This window comes from Lynx rufus, unplaced genomic scaffold, assembly GCF_022079265.1.
Source record: "Lynx rufus isolate CCGP_SWC_20201006 ecotype Redwood Valley unplaced genomic scaffold, mLynRuf1.p SCAF_8, whole genome shotgun sequence".
NCBI classification, from domain to species: Eukaryota; Metazoa; Chordata; class Mammalia; order Carnivora; family Felidae; genus Lynx; species Lynx rufus.
This window is the reverse complement of record NW_025814896.1, coordinates 107,560,560-107,579,590: the sequence shown is the minus strand read 5'-3', so window position 1 is coordinate 107,579,590 and position 19,031 is coordinate 107,560,560.

Below are 19,031 nucleotides of genomic sequence, written 5' to 3'. Positions count from 1 at the left end.
TGTCAACCTGCAATGGGGATGTGGTATAATTGAGAAATATACTGTACCTTATTAACTTAAAGTACTAAGATTTGGGAGTCATTTGTACGTATGCAATAACCTAATCCATCCTGACTGATACACAGCTGTGTCTCTGCTTTCCATATTATTCTCCCTAACTACTGAGATATGCTAACCATATTATCAGATGGAACCTCTAATCATTTTTATATGTGGAAACAGATTTATTCAAAGAAATTATTGCTTCCTTGACATATCACATATGGCAAAACAACCAGAGAACAATTCAAATATTTATTCCATCCTCTCTTAAAGCTAAACAGAGAAAAATTGTTTCAGGCAGTATTTATTTTTCCCTAAATAGAAAGCATCTCAAGCAGCATTTATCTCTATTAAATTCTCCTTGTTTTCTTGGCATTGTCATATTCCTGTCAATGTTTGCTAATTCATTTTCCATCTCGTTTTTTCCCATTTATTTCATCTACTTAAGTTTGCTTAGTGTACGAATCAATTTCCAATGTTTTCTATTTCAGGATAGCTTCCTGTACTTTTAGGAACTTCAAATGACAAGGATTTTAGTTCAGTTTTACATTTAAAAGTCATTTGGCTGAATAAGAAGAAAACAGTATGTTTTTCAGAGCCACTTTTTTGTGCTTTAAGTATTTAATTTCAGGGGGGTGAAGTGCACAATGACCTCTCTTCCCATATTTTTGCAGCTGAACTTCTTGCACAAGATTGATTTAAATTGTACGTTTTGATCTTTAGGCCAAAAGGGCACCTACCAGATGACAACACTCATTAGATCTGCATTTTTGTTAATGTCCTAAATTTGTAATCCTTAAAGCAGAAGTGAGAAACTAACAAGCCAAGGCTTCAAATCCTGAACAAGGAATCGCACGTCCTCAGCAAAGGTTTGATGCTCATGTAGCAATCAGAAGAATGTTCAGGATGAGTTTTATCAGGTCAGTCAAGCATGGTTGGAAGAGAAACCTTGAATTACAAAATTATAGAATGTCAAAATTGGAATTTACAAAAGTCATATCTCCAGCCAAATCACACATTCGTTACATAGTTCTAAGTGATGGTTATCCAGAACCTCCTTGAATTCTCAGGTGACAGGAAGATCAAAGGACCAGAAGCAACTCATTTTCTGTATGGGTTTCTTGAGGCATTAGAAAGTACATTCTTCATTGGTATGGAGTTTGTATCTCCGTGAACAGGTTCTCTAGTTTACAATTTGACTCTTATGCGATCTAGAACAACTACATCTTCTCGTGTTTTTAACATCTGAAATGATCGCTGCTTTGTCTCCATGGTCCCTAATTATAACACCAATACAGAAGAGTGTACTGAATGATTCAAAAGTGGGCATAAAAGTAACCACCATATGAAATCAAGACATGGAACCCTCTCAGCACCCAAAAGATATGTATGTGTTCCTCCAATCCCACCCCGTCCTTCATCTGTAGAGGTAGTTACTTACTATTCTGACTGGATATGTAAGAATTCCCTTGTCTTTCTTTGTAATTTTAACACTTACATGGTAAGTGGTTCTTGCACTCAGTTTTACAGTTGTAAGACTTGACCATGCTGCTGTTTATTAGTAATTTGTTCATTTTTGGTACATAACAGTATGCCTTTGTATAAATACACCACCACAATTTATTTGTTTTTATTCCTGAAGCCATTAACCATCATTGTACATGCTTCTTGAATACGTACGTATATAATTCCTGTGGGATATATACCCATGAGTGTAATTTCTCTGCAATAGGATACATGAATCTTACATTTTACTAGGTATTGCCAAAATGTTCTCTGAAGTACTTATTCCAATTTATTCTCCCACCAAGCAGTGCACAAAAGTTCCTTTTCCTTTATATCCTTCCAACATTTATACTATCAGATTTGAAACCGTTGCCCAATATGGTGGGTGTAGTTTTAATTTGCACATCCTGAGCGATTATTGAAGTTGATTATATTTTCCTCTGTTTATTGGCTATTTGAATTTACTTTTTTGTAATATGCCTTTTTTCTTCTATATGACAGCATTTTAAAATGCGGTCAACTTTTAGATTTTTGCTTAGCTCTGTTCTTTAATGTTCATTAAATTATAGTTTCTTGGATCAATTCTTCTATAGGTACTTTAGATAGGCTTCTTCCTTATAATAATGCAACACTGAGAATGAAGCTCAATATTCTTTTTTTTAGATTTTTTTTAACGTTTATTTATTTTTGAGACAGAGAGAGACAGAGCATGAACAGGGGAGGGGCAGAGAGAGAGGGAGACACAGAATCTGAAACGGGCTCCAGGCTCTGAGCTGTCAGCACAGAGCCCGACGCGGGGCTCGAACTCACGGACCATGAGATCATGACCTGAGCCGAAGTCAGACGCTTAACCAACTGGGCCACCCAGGCGCCCCTGAAACTCAATATTCTTTATGTGACCTGAACAATGAAGAATAAATCATAGTTCCAATCCCCTTAATCTGAAGACTATACTTAGACTATGCTTTGCATTAGCAATTTTAGCTGCTTTGTTAACAAGTCATAATTTATCCCACAGCATTGAAAGCCAGTGTTCTATTGAGCTTGGTGGTATTCTTATAGAATGATCTGAACAGGTGGGTGAATTTTTCCTATTCACCAAGGTCAATTAATAGTCGTTATAATCTACCTACACACTAAACACAATTGTCTTTCCCTTTTACTGGAGAGACATGTTTGAGTCATGGGTAATTTTTCTCCTGGGTCAAGAAGAGTAGTGAGGTAAAGGCAACAATTTTCTTGTGTGCGAAAGGTGAACAAATTTTAATAGGAAGGAAATTGAGCCTTGATAAGAAATTTTTCATACAACAATGTTTCATATGCCAAAAATACAAGTATTTTATATAGAAACGATTATACTAAGAGCATAGTGTCTTGGTTGTCAATGAATATGTAACAATAACATTCGGTAACTGGGTTTCACGGGATGTAATTATTAGCAGCTTCAATATTTTATCCGACTAATACTTACTGAGTATCAGTGATGTCAGGCACTATTTTAGAATCTGGGATCACATTTTGGAACTAAAACAAAAAAAATCTGTGTCATTACAGAGTTTGTATTCTAGTTTAGATGAAGAAATGACAAGGCAAATAAGTAATGTATATAGCATGTTAGATGATATTAAATGCTAAGAGAAGAAAATGTTAATGAACAGAATAAGGAAGAGGACACAGTCAGCAGGAGATGTTATAGTTTTAGACAGAGCAGCCAGGGGAGATCTTACAAGAAGCTGATGTTTGAATAAAGACCTGAAGAAGTTGAAAGAATGAAACATATAGTTGTTATGTGAAGAAGATTCCAGGTAAGGTGACCATATTGAACAATTGCCCTGAAGTGGGAATACATCTGGCTTGTGTAAGGTAAGGAGGGAGGCCACTATATTTGGAGGAGACTGAACCAGGAGAAAAATAGTAGGAGACACAGTTAGAGAAGAAAATAGAAGAAAATGCTACATTGTTCAGGGCCTATAAGTCACTGAGAGGAGACTGACTTTTGCTCCAAGTAGAACTTGGAATTACTGGAGGATTTTGATCAGAAGAAAGACATCAGCTGGGTTACATTTTAGTAAGATTATTCTGCTTCTATGTGGAACATACGCTATGGGGCAGGGACACTTGCAAAAACCAGCGACCATTTAGGAGGCTACTAGAATCACCCCAGGCAGAGAGGATGATGTCTTAAAAAGAGTGCATAATGAAGGAAGTGGTAAGAGGCAGTCAGAATTTAAATGGATTTTAAAATGAGTTGATGGGTATTCCTGATGAATCAGAAAAAGGATTAAAAATTAGAGATGAGTCAAGGATGAATACAGGTTTTTAGCCTGAGAAACTAGAAGAGAAGATGTGTCTTTTACTGAGGTAAGGAAGGCTGAGGAAGAAGCACATTTGAAAGAGAAAGCAGATTAGGGGTTCATTTCAGGACATTTTAAGTTTGAGATGCTACTAGCATTTAGGTAGAAACGTCAAGGAAACTTTTGGTTACAAAGTATGAGGTTCAGTGGAGACTCGAGGCCGAAGATATAAATTATATCCCTGTAAAGTAAAATCCTATATTGATTTAATTTTGTGGTTTTTTAAAACTTTATTTTATTAATGATGACAATTAACAATAATGAGAAGTTATCTTATACTGTTATTTCTAATAAGTGTTGTGCTTGGAAATACCTAAGAAGCATTCACAATATTAAAACATGAATATCTGAACAAAAATAATCCTGAAAACACAACCCATGAATGCAAAATTCAAGCAACTTCCAGAAGCGTACATCAGCTTGAAGGCTAAGGGCAAAAAAAATACTCCTTACTGGTTTCTTCTTTCACTCTTTCATTACTGAGTGCCAGGCCCTGTGCCGTTGAATGGGATTCAAAGATGGATAACGTGGTTCACGTCCTAAGGGAATTCATACTCAAGGAAACAGACAAAGAAATATCTATGAAGTAATGTGCTAAGAGTTAGAATAGAATAGGTACCCCCAAATGCTATATTAGGCTGATGGGAAGGAAGTCATCTCTAAGAGTGTCTGGAAAGTGTCACAGAAGAAATAATGGGTCTTAATGGCCCATTAGTATTTCAGCAAGCAGAGACAAGAATATTATTATTTTAGACAGAGGCAACTATGAAGCCATGGTATACGAGGACATGCCATTCAGAGAGCAGAAAGGAGCTTGGCATGCTGGAATACAATGATTGAGTTGGAGAAAGAAAAAAAGAGATGCTAGAATAGCTTGGAGACAAATGGTGCGTTATCTTTCTTCTAAAGGGAGATATTGAATCCTGAAATCTAAAAACACCTTTGAATTGTTGGGAGCTGGGACTAAAACCTTCCACTCAGTTGGTGCCCACTTAATATTGCTCATTGCTGATGATAAGGAGACCTGTGCTCTTAAGGTCCCTATTCTTTAGCTTAATTCTTTAGGCTCTCTGAACCTTCTATTCTTCAGCTCTTATAAAACCCTTGAGTTGAGTATGAAAGTCAAGCTGAATAAATGTGCAGTAGATAACATGGGGTAAAGATCGCTGCGGCCAACTCAATTTCAACCGTAGTTGTAGGGAAGTCAGTGCTCCTAGCCCGGGACACAGGAAATTCTGTGGCACTTGAGGTTGTTGATAGTCTTTTCAAGGTGGAAAGTGTTACTTGCAGGGAATGGAGATCCTGTAGAAGCTTGTTTAATGTGATTCATTCCTATAAACTTCAAGCACCTTAGGGACCTGTAATGCTGCCCCTCTGAGATAGCTTCTGCATGAAAGGAGATACATAGAAAGATAGTAAAGTTGAAGCCCAGGGACAGTAGAAACTTCCCAGGTAGGCTCCCCACTGCCACTCACAAGCTAGTTTGCACCTTGCTTCTTGAAAATAAAGTTTCTGGGGTGGTGGGCCTTGGCCAAGTTAAAAGCCAGTGAAGTTCAAGGTGAAGTGCCACTGAGGAAAAAAACAAAATGCAAAAGGTAGTAATCTCATTTTTGAAATTGTTAATTCGGTCTTGCATTATTTAGTTTTGCAATTCAGTTCAAGTGTGGCATTTCTGGAAGTGAAAGATTGATTCAGGATTGACATAGCTGTATTTCCATTGAATAAGAAATATTTCAATCACCACATTAAATTGGTTCAGCCGCCTTATTTTGAGTTATTCCTTAATTTATTTAGCTTACTTGTGATATGGGTTTTCATGGACCATATATTCAAAAATTATCCTGAAGAGAAAATGCCCTTATTATGTTACTTTTAGTTGGCAGATTGCTTTATTTTTTTTAATTGTAGGGAGTTTATATCTGGCAATAATAAGAAACAGACAAATTTACTACATTCCCTTTAAACTGAGCGTGTGCATGGTACCATTGCCAATATCACTCCTAAAATTACACTAGTTATTTTTATTTTAAAAAGAGTGCACATAAACACACACACCTACACACAAGTGCTCCTTTTGTTAAATCCATATATATTCATGCTCATATATGGGTGGACAGTGAGTAACATTATTTGGCCTCCGCTGGGTGGTTTAAACACTTTTTGAAGAAGAAATTATCCCCAGACTGGTGCTGTACCTTATTCTAAATGTCATTTTGGCCACCACTGGTTCCTTCATTGTTTTCTACATAGCAATCGCTGCTCTCGCGCACATAAGTCATGGCTATTAATAAATCAAAAAGGTCCAGTGGAGCTGGTCTTCTCCTCAGGCAACTTGTACTCTCTCAGGGATGGCCTTTTGCTGTCTGTAATCAAAGTACAAACTGTTCCCTCAGGAGAACAACGGCCAGAAGAAATAGAATACACAGAAAATTACATGCTTGAAAATGCGGAACAATACTAACCGGTACCTATGAGAAACACACGCCTGTCTATACTCCCACACATCCAGAGATGTGAAATAATTATACCTTGTGGCATCATAGAATTTCAGAGTTCAAAGGAATATTAGAGGTCTTTCTGGCCACAGAGAAGAAAACTGAGAAGGTAAGTGATTTTCTCAGTTTCTCAGAACTGGTTTCCAGCAGAACTAAGAGTTAGATGTTGTTTCTGGCCCTCCAAGTCAATGTTTTTAAAACTGTAATTTATTAGTCTTCTCTCTCAAATTTCCAAACTCTAAGGTTAAAGGCAGAAATTATTTGAACAAATGTACAGTGACATGTATACATCATTGTAGTATCATACAGAGTAGTTTCATTGCCCTAAAAATCTTGTTTTCATTCCTCCCTTCCTTTTCCAACCCCTGGCCACTGATTTTTTTTTTTTACTGTCTCCATGGTTTTACTTTCTCCAAAATGTCATATGGTTGGAATTATACATTATGTAGCCTTTAAAAAAATTTTTTTAATGTTTATTTATTTTTGAGAGAGACAGAGACAGAATGCAAGTGGGTTGGGACAGAGAGAGAGGGAGACACAGAATCTGAAACAGGATCCAGTCTCTGAGCTGTCAGCACAGAGCCCGATACGGGGCTCGAACTCACAAGCTGCAAGATCATGACCTGAGCTGAAGCCAGACGCTCAACCGACTGAGCCACCCAGGCGCCCCTATGTAGCCTTTTCATATTGGTTTCTTTCACTTAAGTTCTCTGAATCTTTTCTCATTTCTTTTAGCACTGAATAATATTCCATTGTTTGGATGTACCATAGTTTATTTACCCATTCACCTACTGAGGCTGCTATAAACATTTGTGTATAGGAGTTTGTGTGGAGGACATGTTTTAAGACCCTCTGGGCAGATACCAAGGAGTACGATTGATGGATTGTATGGTAGGAGTATGGTTAGCTTTGTAAGAAAGTGCCAAACTGTCTTCCACAGTGGTTGTACCATTTTGCTTTTCCATCAGCAATGGATGAGAGTTGTCCCTTTACATCCTCATCAGCATTTGGTGTTGTCAGTGTTTTGGATTTTGGCCATTCTATCAGCTTTATAGTACTATCTTGTTGTTTTAATTTGTATTTTTCTGATGACACATGAGTATCTCTTCATGTTTTTTCTTTTTTTTTTTTTTTTTTTGCCATGTGTCTACCTTCTTTGGTGAAGCATCTATTAATGTCTTTGGCCCATTATTTAATTGTGTTGAATGATTTCTTTTTTTTTTTTTTTTCTTTTTTTCAACGTTTTTATTTATTTTTGGGACAGAGAGAGACAGAGCATGAACGGGGGAGGGGCAGAGAGAGAGGGAGACACAGAATCGAAACAGGCTCCAGGCTCCGAGCCATCCGCCCAGAGCCTGACGCGGGGCTCGAACTCACGGACCGCGAGATCGTGACCTGGCTGAAGTCGGACGCTTAACCGACTGCGCCACCCAGGCGCCCCGAATGATTTCTTATATGAGTTTTAAGAATGCTTTGTATATTGTAGATAATGATCCTTTACCAGATGTGTCTTTTGCAAAGATTTTCTCTAAGTCTATGAGTTGTCTTCTCATTGTCCTAACGTTGCTTTTTTGCAGAAGGGAAGATTTTTTATTTTAATAAAGTACAACTTATCAAAGATTTCTTTCATGGATCTTGCCTTTAGTGTTGTATCCAAAATGTAATCTCCATACCCAGTGTCATCTAGGCTTTCTCTAATGTTTATCTTCTAGGAGTTTAATAGTTTTGCATTTTGCTCTTAGGTCTATAATCCATTTTGAATTAATTTTTGTGAAGGATACAAAGTCTGAATCTAGATTTGTTTCTTTGTATGTGGATGACCAGTTTTTCTGGTACCATTTCTTGACTATTTTTGCTTCATTTTCCTTTGTTCCCTTGTCAAAGATAAGTTGGTATATTTATGTAGCTCTATTTCTGTGCTCTCTATTCTGTTCCATCAATCTATTTACCTATGCTTTCATCAATACCATATTGTCTTGATTACTGTAGCTTTATGGTAAACTTTGAAGCCATGTGCTATCAAGCCTCCAACTTCATTCTTCTCTTTCAACATTGTGCTGGCTATTCTGGGTCTTTTGCCTTTCCATATGAATGTTAGATTCAGTTTGTCAATATCCACCAAATAACTTGCTGAGATTTTGTTTGAATTGAGAAGAGCTAACATCGTGACAATATTTAGTCTTCCAAATCATGAGCATGAAATTTTTCCCCATTTATTTAGTCCTTCTTTGATTTTATTTATCAGGGTTATTGTAGTTCCCCTCAAATAGATCTTGGACATATTTTGTTAGGTTTATGCCTAAGTATTTCATTTTTTGGGTGCTAATTAAATGGTATGCATTTTTCACTTCAAATCCTACTTCTTCATTGCTGCTGTATCAGAAAGCAATTGGCTTTTATGTTTTAACTTTATATCCTGCAACCTTGCCATAATCACTCTTTAATTAAAAAAATTGTCAATTCTTTTAAACTTTCTGCTGTTATTTGCAAACAATTTTGTTTCTTCTTTCCTAATCTGGGAATGGGTGTTAAAATACTTCCTAACTGATTCTATGAAGCCAGCATTATCCTAATATCAAAATCCGATTAAAAAAATATAAGACACCAAAGTCCTCAACAAAATATTAGGAAACCAATCCAACAATGTATACAAGAATTATACAATACAACCAGGTAGGATTTATCCAAGATAAACAAGCCTGGCTCAATATTTGAAAATCAATTAGTGTGGGTCACAAGCATGGCTCAGTTGATTAACCGTCCAACTTCTGCTCAGGTCATGACCTCACAGTTTGTGAGTTCAAGCCCCGTGTGTCAGGCTCTGTGCTGACAGCTCAGAGCCTGGAGCCTGCTTCAGATTATGTATCTCTTCCCTGTTCGTGCTCTCTCTCTCTCTCCCTCTCTCTTTGTCTCTCAAAAATAAATAAACATTAAAATTTTTTTATTAAAAAAATTAGTGAATCCATTACAACAGACTAAAAAAGAAAACTCGCATGATCATATCATTAGATACTGAAAAAAAAGCATTTAACAAAATCCAACACCCATTTATGATGAAAACTCTCATTAAACTAGGATGAGAGTGGAAATTCTTCAAGTTGATAAAGAATATCTGCAAAAAACAAACAAAAAAACTATAGCTAACAACTTACTAAGATCAGGAAGAAGGCAACAATGCCCACTCTTCCCTATTTCTTTTTAACATCATACTGGAAATCCTAGATAATGCAATAGAAAAGAAAGGAAATAAAAAAGTATATAGATTAGGATTCTACAGAGTCTAATTAACTATAATTCATAATATTTCATGTCTCATTCCCCTATGGCTGAAGAAAGTCCCGTAAAAACTTTCTTAGACACAAAATTTATGCCTTATTTCTCCAAAAGTTTATAATTAGAAGAGAGAAAACAATATTAGCCTAGATGTAAAAAGAAAATGTAGAAAAGAATGTTAATGGTAGAGACAACATGTTATCCTTTTCATTAGGTATTTGACTTCACAAAGAATAAATATTAGATGAATAATTTTTGAAAGAACGTAAGCAAAGGTAGGAGTGAAACACTAGGTTACATCTTTTGTTAAGGAAGTGTTAGGCTATATGGTAAACTTTTCAGTGAATTCAAATAGGAGTAAGATACAGAATAGACCAAATGAGACCGTTTTTACTTGTTTTGTTTGTTTGTTTGTTTGTTTGGAAGGGAGGTCATATTTGTCACAGAATTGTCATATTGAGTGCCATTTATATTTGTCTAGGAAATAAAGTGATTCATATGCCATAGTGCTTATTAAGTTTTTTGCTGTAAAAAGTATGATTTTTGTATAACAAACCAATAAATTTGGAATTTTTTACCAAGATACAGATATATACTGGCCATTAAATACTAAGTTAAGTGTTGTCGAAAGCAGCTTGGGGCACAGGAGCAAAGGGTTATGTCTTGGGAGTACCCTTATTTCCTCCCCTCTGACAATGGGTCAAAGCTACATAAAATCTAGAGATCAAACTTATGGTAGCAGTGGTAACCTGTGACCACTTAAAATCTTACCCAAGCAACCATCTAGGAGAGTGAAGGGCCATGCGCAGAGAAAAAGCATTTGGCATGGACCCTGGAAAACCCAGAAATCCAAGAAGTTGTTTGCCCTCTTGATAGAAAGGCTGGTAGAGGGGTCAGCAAGGGAGTTGCCAAATAACTAGCAGAAATGTCTAAGAAATATCTGCCTAAAAATCTAGCTATCCTTCAGAGTAAAGGCCCCTTATAATCGTACCAGCTACAACTGATCTTTTCAATATATGTTTTGCCTCTCTTCTTCTTTCCATTCTAACAGGATGGAAAGTCTTATTAGCCAGCTTCAGAGGGAGGAAAGAAGCAGAATTTGGGAGTAAGGGAATACCACATTCCCTTCACTCATTGAGAGCAGCCAGCTCATAGGCAGACCCCAGCTGCAGAGGGGGAAAAACTAAACTCAACAAGTTTCAAACTTATTATTATTTTTTTTAATGGTTATTTATTTTTGAGACAGAGAGACAGAGCATGAATGGGGGGAGGGTTAGAGAAAGGGAGACAAAGAATCTGAAGCAGGCTCCAGGCTCTGAGCTGTCAGCACAGAGCCCGATGCGGGGCTCGAACTCATGGACTGTGAGATCATGACCTGAGCCGAAGTCGGCCGCTTAACCGACTGAGCCACCCAGGCGCCCCTCAAACTTATTATTATTAATTATTATTATTATTAGCACTGGAGGTTATGTTTACTGAATTTAGTTTGTGTCTGCTTATTCTAATTAAGTAGAGAATGTCTTATTATTACCTGTGAGTAAATGTCATGAGACAGCTTGAGTTGAGAAAGAACTATTACTCATTTCTTGCTCATTGTTAGTGTTAAACAGTGGGAGACAACTATTAACCTGATGTGATGGCATCATGTAAAACTGATTTCTCAACAATGGCGTCATACATACATGCACAAAGAAATGGAATTAGCTAGCTTTTTGAAATTTAACTTGAAGACAGGTCAACTAAATACATCTCCTTAGGAGGATTAGTTGATTTTACCAGCTCACTGGTTACCTACATTTTGCACCTCTGTGGTGCTTCTAATGGAAATTAAGCCCTTTGACCAGTCACAATGCATAAAAAGTTTGTGTATTGGAGTTGGAGGTCTTACTGTCCGAAATCCATGAGCACCTTCCTAAAAGACTTGCTAGTATGAAAATTCCAAAGAAAGGGATTTACCTAATATTTACTTGAATGAAACCAAGAGTGGCCAACAGGAGATCATGCTTTGAAAGAATAATCTGCAGGCCACTTGTTAAAATGCATGTTCCAGCTCCATACCCTGTAAGTAGGTGCCCTGTGCTTACCAAGCTTCCCTAGGGACGCTTATGCACATTAAGCAGTCCAAAGCTACTGCATTACTGGACCCTACTTCTTTTATTCCTCTCTAGACCAAGTAAATTAAAAATATCACTTCCAGAATTTTATGGAACAGGAAAAGACAGCAGTGGAACTCCTCTGACTTTTGTCCACAATTCTTCAGGAAGAGGCAAATTTTGTTATAAATTATTCAGAGGATTTTTTTCTCCCCTTACCTCTGTTTTATTGTGAATGCATTTGCAGGATAAACTCCTACCAAAACAAGAATAAAGGCACATGGTTAGGGTCACAATTGTGTGGGTTTACTCAGCAATTCCTTAGAGAGAATGGTTAAAATTAACTTTTCAGGTTACCGTGACCTATAGAAACACAGAAGCAAACACAGAGAAAATAAGTTTCATGTTGAGTAGCAGTTCTTGACAGTGAGCTGAACACTGTCTCTTAACTTGATATCTTTTCTTAAATTCTAGGTCACTGCAATAGCGCATAGAAGCTAAATTACTTTTACATTCCAAATAAGATTATTGCTCAATCAAGCATTTCTCCACCTACATAATTCTCTACAACATACCTTCTTTAGAGTTCTCAAAATGTAGAGAGAATCAGTAGACTTGTTTTGGTTATTATTCAGTTGGCCATTGTTTTCTCAATTCTGCTAAGCTAAAACAGGTGTAAAAACGTTGGCTAAGAGCCATGATATTGAAAAAATGACTAGGCTCTGAGAACTTTAATTAATGTATTATTTTTATTCACTTTTGTGTTAGGACGCATTGAGTTATTGAATTTTTTTATGGAGTCTCATACCTTTCGGTTTTAGGCAGAGAGAGAAAATGATGGGCCAAGTGTGACAAAAGGCAGTGGTGCCATAAGTGGAAGCCAAAGCCGCCAATGCTGTTGCACCACATTTTCCCATCAGCCGCGCCCCCAGGCTGAACAGAGAAGGACAGGAACTACAGCTTGACACCAGGAAAGAAATACCAAGCTTCTTTGTCAAAGACTAGAAGGAACGAGAGCAACTTTTTTACACATTAAGTTTATTTTACGCATTGTATTTTATTTTGTTTACACTAGCATTGCCATTTCTGTCGACTGAATGTTGAATTTTGCCTAGATTGTATTTGATACAATAAATGTTTACCCAGAACTGGGTCAATCATGATACTGAATAAATACCACAGGAACGGAGTACATACAGTGGAATAGATCACATGCAAGCATATGTTTAACTTCCTGGGTACCACCAAATTGTTTTCCAAGGGTGTATACTTTGGAATATTCTTACTTTTGGAATACCTACCATTTTATATACCAAACAGCAGTGCTTGAGAGTTCTAGTTGCTCACATCCTCACCAACACTGGGTATAATTAATCTTTTTTTTTTTTTAAGTTTATTTATGTTGAGCGAGAAATAGTGGGGGAGGGGCAGAGAGTGAAAGGGAGAGAGAGAAATCTGAGTAGGTTCCATGCCATCAGTGCAGAACCCAACATGGGGCTCAAACCCAGGAACTGTGAGATCATGACCTGAGCCTAACCCAAGAGTTGGAAGCTTAACTGACTGAGCCACCCAGGTACTCCTAATCTTTCTAATTGTAGCCATTCTGGTCGGTATGTCAACAGTAGCTCATTGTAAGCATAGTTTGCCTTTCTGTAAATTACTAATAATACTGGGTGGATATCTTTCCATGTGCTTATTTACTATTCAGGTATCTACGTTGGTGTAATGTCTATTCAAATATTTCCTCATTTTTTATTTTTTTCTTTTTTGCCTCTTAGGATTAAGCTATAAGAATTCTTTATTCTATAGATAAATTCTTTGTCACATGTAGACTTTCTCAATATTTTCCCCACACTGTGACTTGCCTTTTTTTAATGTGTCTTTTGAAGAGCAAACATTTTTCCTTTGAATGAAGTTCAATTTATGTTTTTTCTTTCATAATTCATGATTTTTGTGTTGGCTTAAAGAAATCTTTGCCAAGTCTAAGGTCACTAAGGTTTTATATTTTCTGCTAAAATGTTTAGGTTTATTTTTGATAATTAGGTCCATGATCTATTCTGAATTAATTTTTACATACAATTTAAAGTAAGAGTCAAAGTTCATTTTCACATATGTTTATCCAATTGCTCCAAAACCACTTGCTGAAAAGATTATCCACACCATCATTTTGAGACTCCAATAGCAAGTATACTAGGCTGTTTCACATAGTTCCATCTAACATGGATACATCATTAATATTTTTTAATGTGTGTGTGTGTGTGTGTGTGTGTGTGTGTGTGTGTGTTTCCTTTTCATAGTTTCTATTGCTTGGACTTCTAGCACACTGATATTTTCCTTTATAGTGTCTAAACTGCTACATTCCCAACATTGCCACCCAGTATATTTTTCACCACAGACGTATTTTTTTTTTGCCCAGAAGTTTGATTTGTATATTTTTTAACGTCTTCCATATCTCTGTGTAACCTGCTTGATTTTCTTCTACCTTCTTGGACATATGATGTTAATAATAATTCTTTTTATCTCATTGTTTAGTGGTTCTATATCATTTACTGCATAGTTTTGAAGTGTGGCTAGTGCAATTGAATGCTTACTAATTTAAATTGTATATCCACATGCTACTTATGGCTACTTTATTGGACAGGGAAGGCATAGGGGTCTGAGCTGTAAGGGCTTTAAGATTTTATAACTAGTGTCTATAATTTTTATTTTATCCATTCAAGAAGGTTCCACACAGTTAACTGATAGTACTTGACCCTGGCAAATTTCCAAACTGCTTTCTATTTTTGTTTCTAATAAAAACTTTTAAAAAATATATAGTTTTTTATAAATAGAACCCTATTAAGAGAAGCCAATTTTCATGAAATCAAGAAATTCTTCCTTCATAAGAAGCTACATGTGCTATTGCAACAGTGCTTTTGTAAAAAGACATTCCAAATCAAGTTCAATGTTAGCTGTGCAAAAGGATTTTTGGTCCCTGCCATGCATCACAGAGTTAGTTTACTGGATGAATTCTTCAAATAAAGGAGTATATTTATGAAAATGTTTTGTAAGCCACTCTGCATTTAATTATAGTTGGTATTAAAAACCCATAAAGTTAGATAGTTGCTGACTTTTATTACTTTTATTGCTATTAATATAATTAAAGTAAATGTTTAAAAAAAAACCAGTCTGACAGAGTCTGAGACATAGACCAGTCCTTGTTAGTAGGAATCATATTAAGGTATATTAATTCCAGGCTGAGATAAAAGAAAGATTGTAATTGTACATGGGTAATGCAAAACGTCTTCAAACCAAAAGAAGTTATAGTCAATCATATGATTCTAAGTAAGAATAACAACTTGTAAAACTGTTCTGATCAGTCATTAGGTCCCAGTTGCACTACTTGGTATTTACTAATCCTGGTGACCAAGTAACACAACCAACCCATCTCAAAGTTATAGCTGATTCAGTTGTATTCATGTAGAAATAAAATAAGACATCAGCCAATATCGGGAAGATGAGAAACCTCTACCTCCTGAAAAAGTCATAAAAAAGAAAATGAAAACATAAATATAGGAAGCCTAGAGGCAAAAGCAGTGACTTTTTTAAAGCACTTGTGTCAAAACTTCTAACACACACTTTCTCTAAATAGCACATGCTATTTTATAAAAAAATGCATAAAACATGCAGCAAAACAACACATCAATCAAAGGTTTTGACACAAGAAAGTGCATATACAACAAAAAAGAAAAAAAAATATGTGAAGATAATGGTTTCCAGACATTGTATGTTAGATAATGCAAGACAGTGAATCTTCAAAGAAGGGAGTCAAACGAGATGAGCCCTATAATTGACTCAGCTTACTACCTAGAGATAATTTCCAAGTCACAGCAAGGAGGAATCGGGTGGGGTGGATGGGGGGAATTAGACCATCTCTCTGAATTGAAGAGACGAAGCTGGGTATCTAGGGGAGCCAATGTGGCCAAGAGTCTCCCTCTAGTCTTCAATGAGAACTAATGAATGTGTATGATAAAAATACCCGAGGTCAAGACAAAAACCATCCAAAAGAAACAGACAACCAGAAGTCTTACACAGGACGAGAAATGGTTTGTGTCTTCTTAGCCAGAGTGAAAACTCTTATAACTTAATGCAAAAATTACTCAGAGTAGAGCTTTTATAGAATCAACTGTTGTTGGTGGTTTTTTTTTAAACTGTGTCCCAGAACAAAGCTCAGTGATATTTATAAGAATAAAAACGTAACAGATATTCAACAAATTTACAATGTCCATATCCAATAATGAATTGTCACATATATGGGGCACCTGGATGGCTTAGTTGGTTGAGGGTACAGCTCTTGATTTTGGCTCAGGTTATGATCCCAGGGTTGTGGGATCGAGCCCCGCCTCGGGCTCTGTGCTGAGCACGGAGCCTGCTTAAGATTCTCACTGTTTCTCTCTGCCCCTCTCCCCAACTAGCGTGCTCTCTCTCTCTCTCTCTGAATTATATATATATATATATATATATATATATATATATATATATTACAAATATATATATATATATATTACAAAATATATAAAAACACGACAACACAACTTATGATGAGAAAAATCAACTGACAAAATAGACCCAGAAATGTCACAGACACATGATATAGAAACACTAGACGGTGATATCAAAAAAGCTATTATTATTACTCAAAACCATATTTCCAAAAAGGTAGAAGAAAATCAAGCATATTACATAGAGATATGGAAGATGTTAAAACATGGGTATAGAAATATGTCTGAGGTAAAAAAAAAAACGTAATAAATGGGAATGTGGCATATCAGACACTGCAGTGCAAAATATCAGTGTGCTTGAGTCCAAGCAATAGAAACTATGCAAACAGACAGAAAACATTTAAACACTGAGAGTGCATCCATGTTGGGCGGAACAGCATCAAGCAGCCTAGTATACCCTTGGACCCGGATCACTGAGAGCTTGCAGAGGGTTTCTATGTGAGGTAGGACAGAGAAACATTTGATAATCAACTATATCAATATAGGTATAATGTAGGGGCGCCTGGGTGGCGCAGTCGGTTAAGCGTCCGACTTCAGCCAGGTCACGATCTCGCGGTCCGTGAGTTCGAGTCCCACGTCGGGCTCTGGGCTGATGGCTCAGAGCCTGGAGCCTGTTTCCGATTCTGTGTCTCCCTCTCTCTCTGCCCCTCCCCCGTTCATGCTCTGTCTCTCTCTGTCCCAAAAATAAAAATAAAAAAAAAAAACGTTGAAAAAAATTAAAAAAAAATATAGGTATAATGTAGCAAACATTTAAGGTTATTATTATAATATGGTAGTTTGGCCCAGCAAGTACGGTAAAATTCTCCATCTTGCTCAGCCCCCTCTATCCTGAATACCCAATGTGTAGCCTACATATGGTGCTTATTTAGGCACACCTGGGACCACTGTGCCCCTGGGAATCACTGTGCCCCTAGTATTACTGTTCACACAAGCCTCCGTTGACTTTTCCACCCAGGGAATAAATGCTTGGCCTGGTTGCTTTCTTCCCATCCTCTAAAGGAGGACAAGACTGCCAAAATGAAGCTGAGAGAGAATGAAAATAAAGATGGCTGGAGACGCTTTGCATTTAAAGATATTGTGGATCCTCTCTTTCTCTCCTCTCATCTTCCCTTGGGAAAATAGTATTTCAGTGAAAATGGTAGATAAGCATCTACCAAATTGGGAGAGTCTTCTGCGTTCCAGAAGAAATTAAGTATGGATTTCCAGGCTACATTTCCCTCTTTCTTTGACAGTGATACCTGGTGATAATAATGCTTACTCCTTCTTCTCCTTTATCTGGTCAACGTGTAGGAACTACAAGATCTCGTTATTCTTGTGGATGTGGCAAAAAACTCAAACAGCAGAAGTTCAGTCGAGTCCAGATCCCTTGGTGTTGCTGGCTGGTTTTGAAATATATGTGTTGGCAAAATCTCATAAAGAGATGGGTAGTATATTTCCAGTGGCAAATACCTTTCTTCTGTTTCTCTTTGTAACGACCCCTACCAACCACGTCACGTCTTCTCTTTGTCCCTATCATATCACGTTGGTGCAGCAGTGAGCTATGTGAGGCGATATACAGAGTGAAAAAAATTTCCTCTGACCTATATATATAAAACATGCATATACCTTTGTTAAATATTTGGGGGACCATTTGCGTATCTTCACTGGGCACAAGGATGATAAAATCTCTGAAGTTACTGGAAGCCAGGACAGTGTGTGCATATATATACGCGCGTGTGTATATGTACATATATATATATATATGTATATATATGTGAGTTTTAATACCCAAGACCTCAACAAGTCTTTGAAAAGAAAGCCTTGAAATTAACTCAAGTAAGAAAAGCTATCGCTGCTCCTCTCCCCTAACCCTTAGACCCACATATGCAGGCAGTGCCAACAAACACACACACAATGGCATTTTTATTGACTATGAACAGAATGAGCAGGGCAACCATCCACCGTTCATTACCGCACGGCAGCCTGCGACACGCAATGCTGACAAAAATTTTGATCAAAGCTTAGGCCTCATAACACTAGGAAAAACAATGGTCAAAGCAAGGACTCAAATTTTCTATCTGCTTCATGGGAAACAAACAAAAGCCACTCTGTTTGATGATAGAGAAGAGAAACATAATCATAAAACCAACAGAGAGAAACTTCTTATCCAAAAAAATAAACTCACTGAAAAATGTTTCTCAGGGAAGGCTCTGTGCTTAAGTCTGAATTCCTATTCTTTTAAAGGCTTAATGCTTGTTTTTCACTCTATCACCAGCCTTTCTAAGAACATTCTTACTGTATGCCACATGAAATCACTATAGGCCTCTGTACCAGTTAGGACTGACTTTAGCTAGCAGCATAGAATGCAACACCCAAAAATAAAGGGGCTTACAGGGAGGGAAGCTTAATTTTGTCTCACAGAAATGGTGAACATAAGGACTCCGGCCCGGGTATGGCAGCTTCACCGGCATCAGGGAATACTGTCCCTCTTTATTTTTCTAGTCTTCCTTTCCCAACATGTGTTTTCCATCACTGAGGTTGCCTCATGACACAAAAGGACTTGCAGTTCCAGACACGACATCTCTAATCCAAAAAGGAAGGTTGAGGAAACAGGGAAAGGTAAAGGGACAAATCTCTCTCTTTAAAAAAGTTTCCTAGAGGAGCACCTGGGTAGCTCAGTCAGCTAAGGCTCTGACTTCAGCTCAGGTCATGATCTCGTAGTTTGTGAGTTCGAGCCCCGCGTTGGGC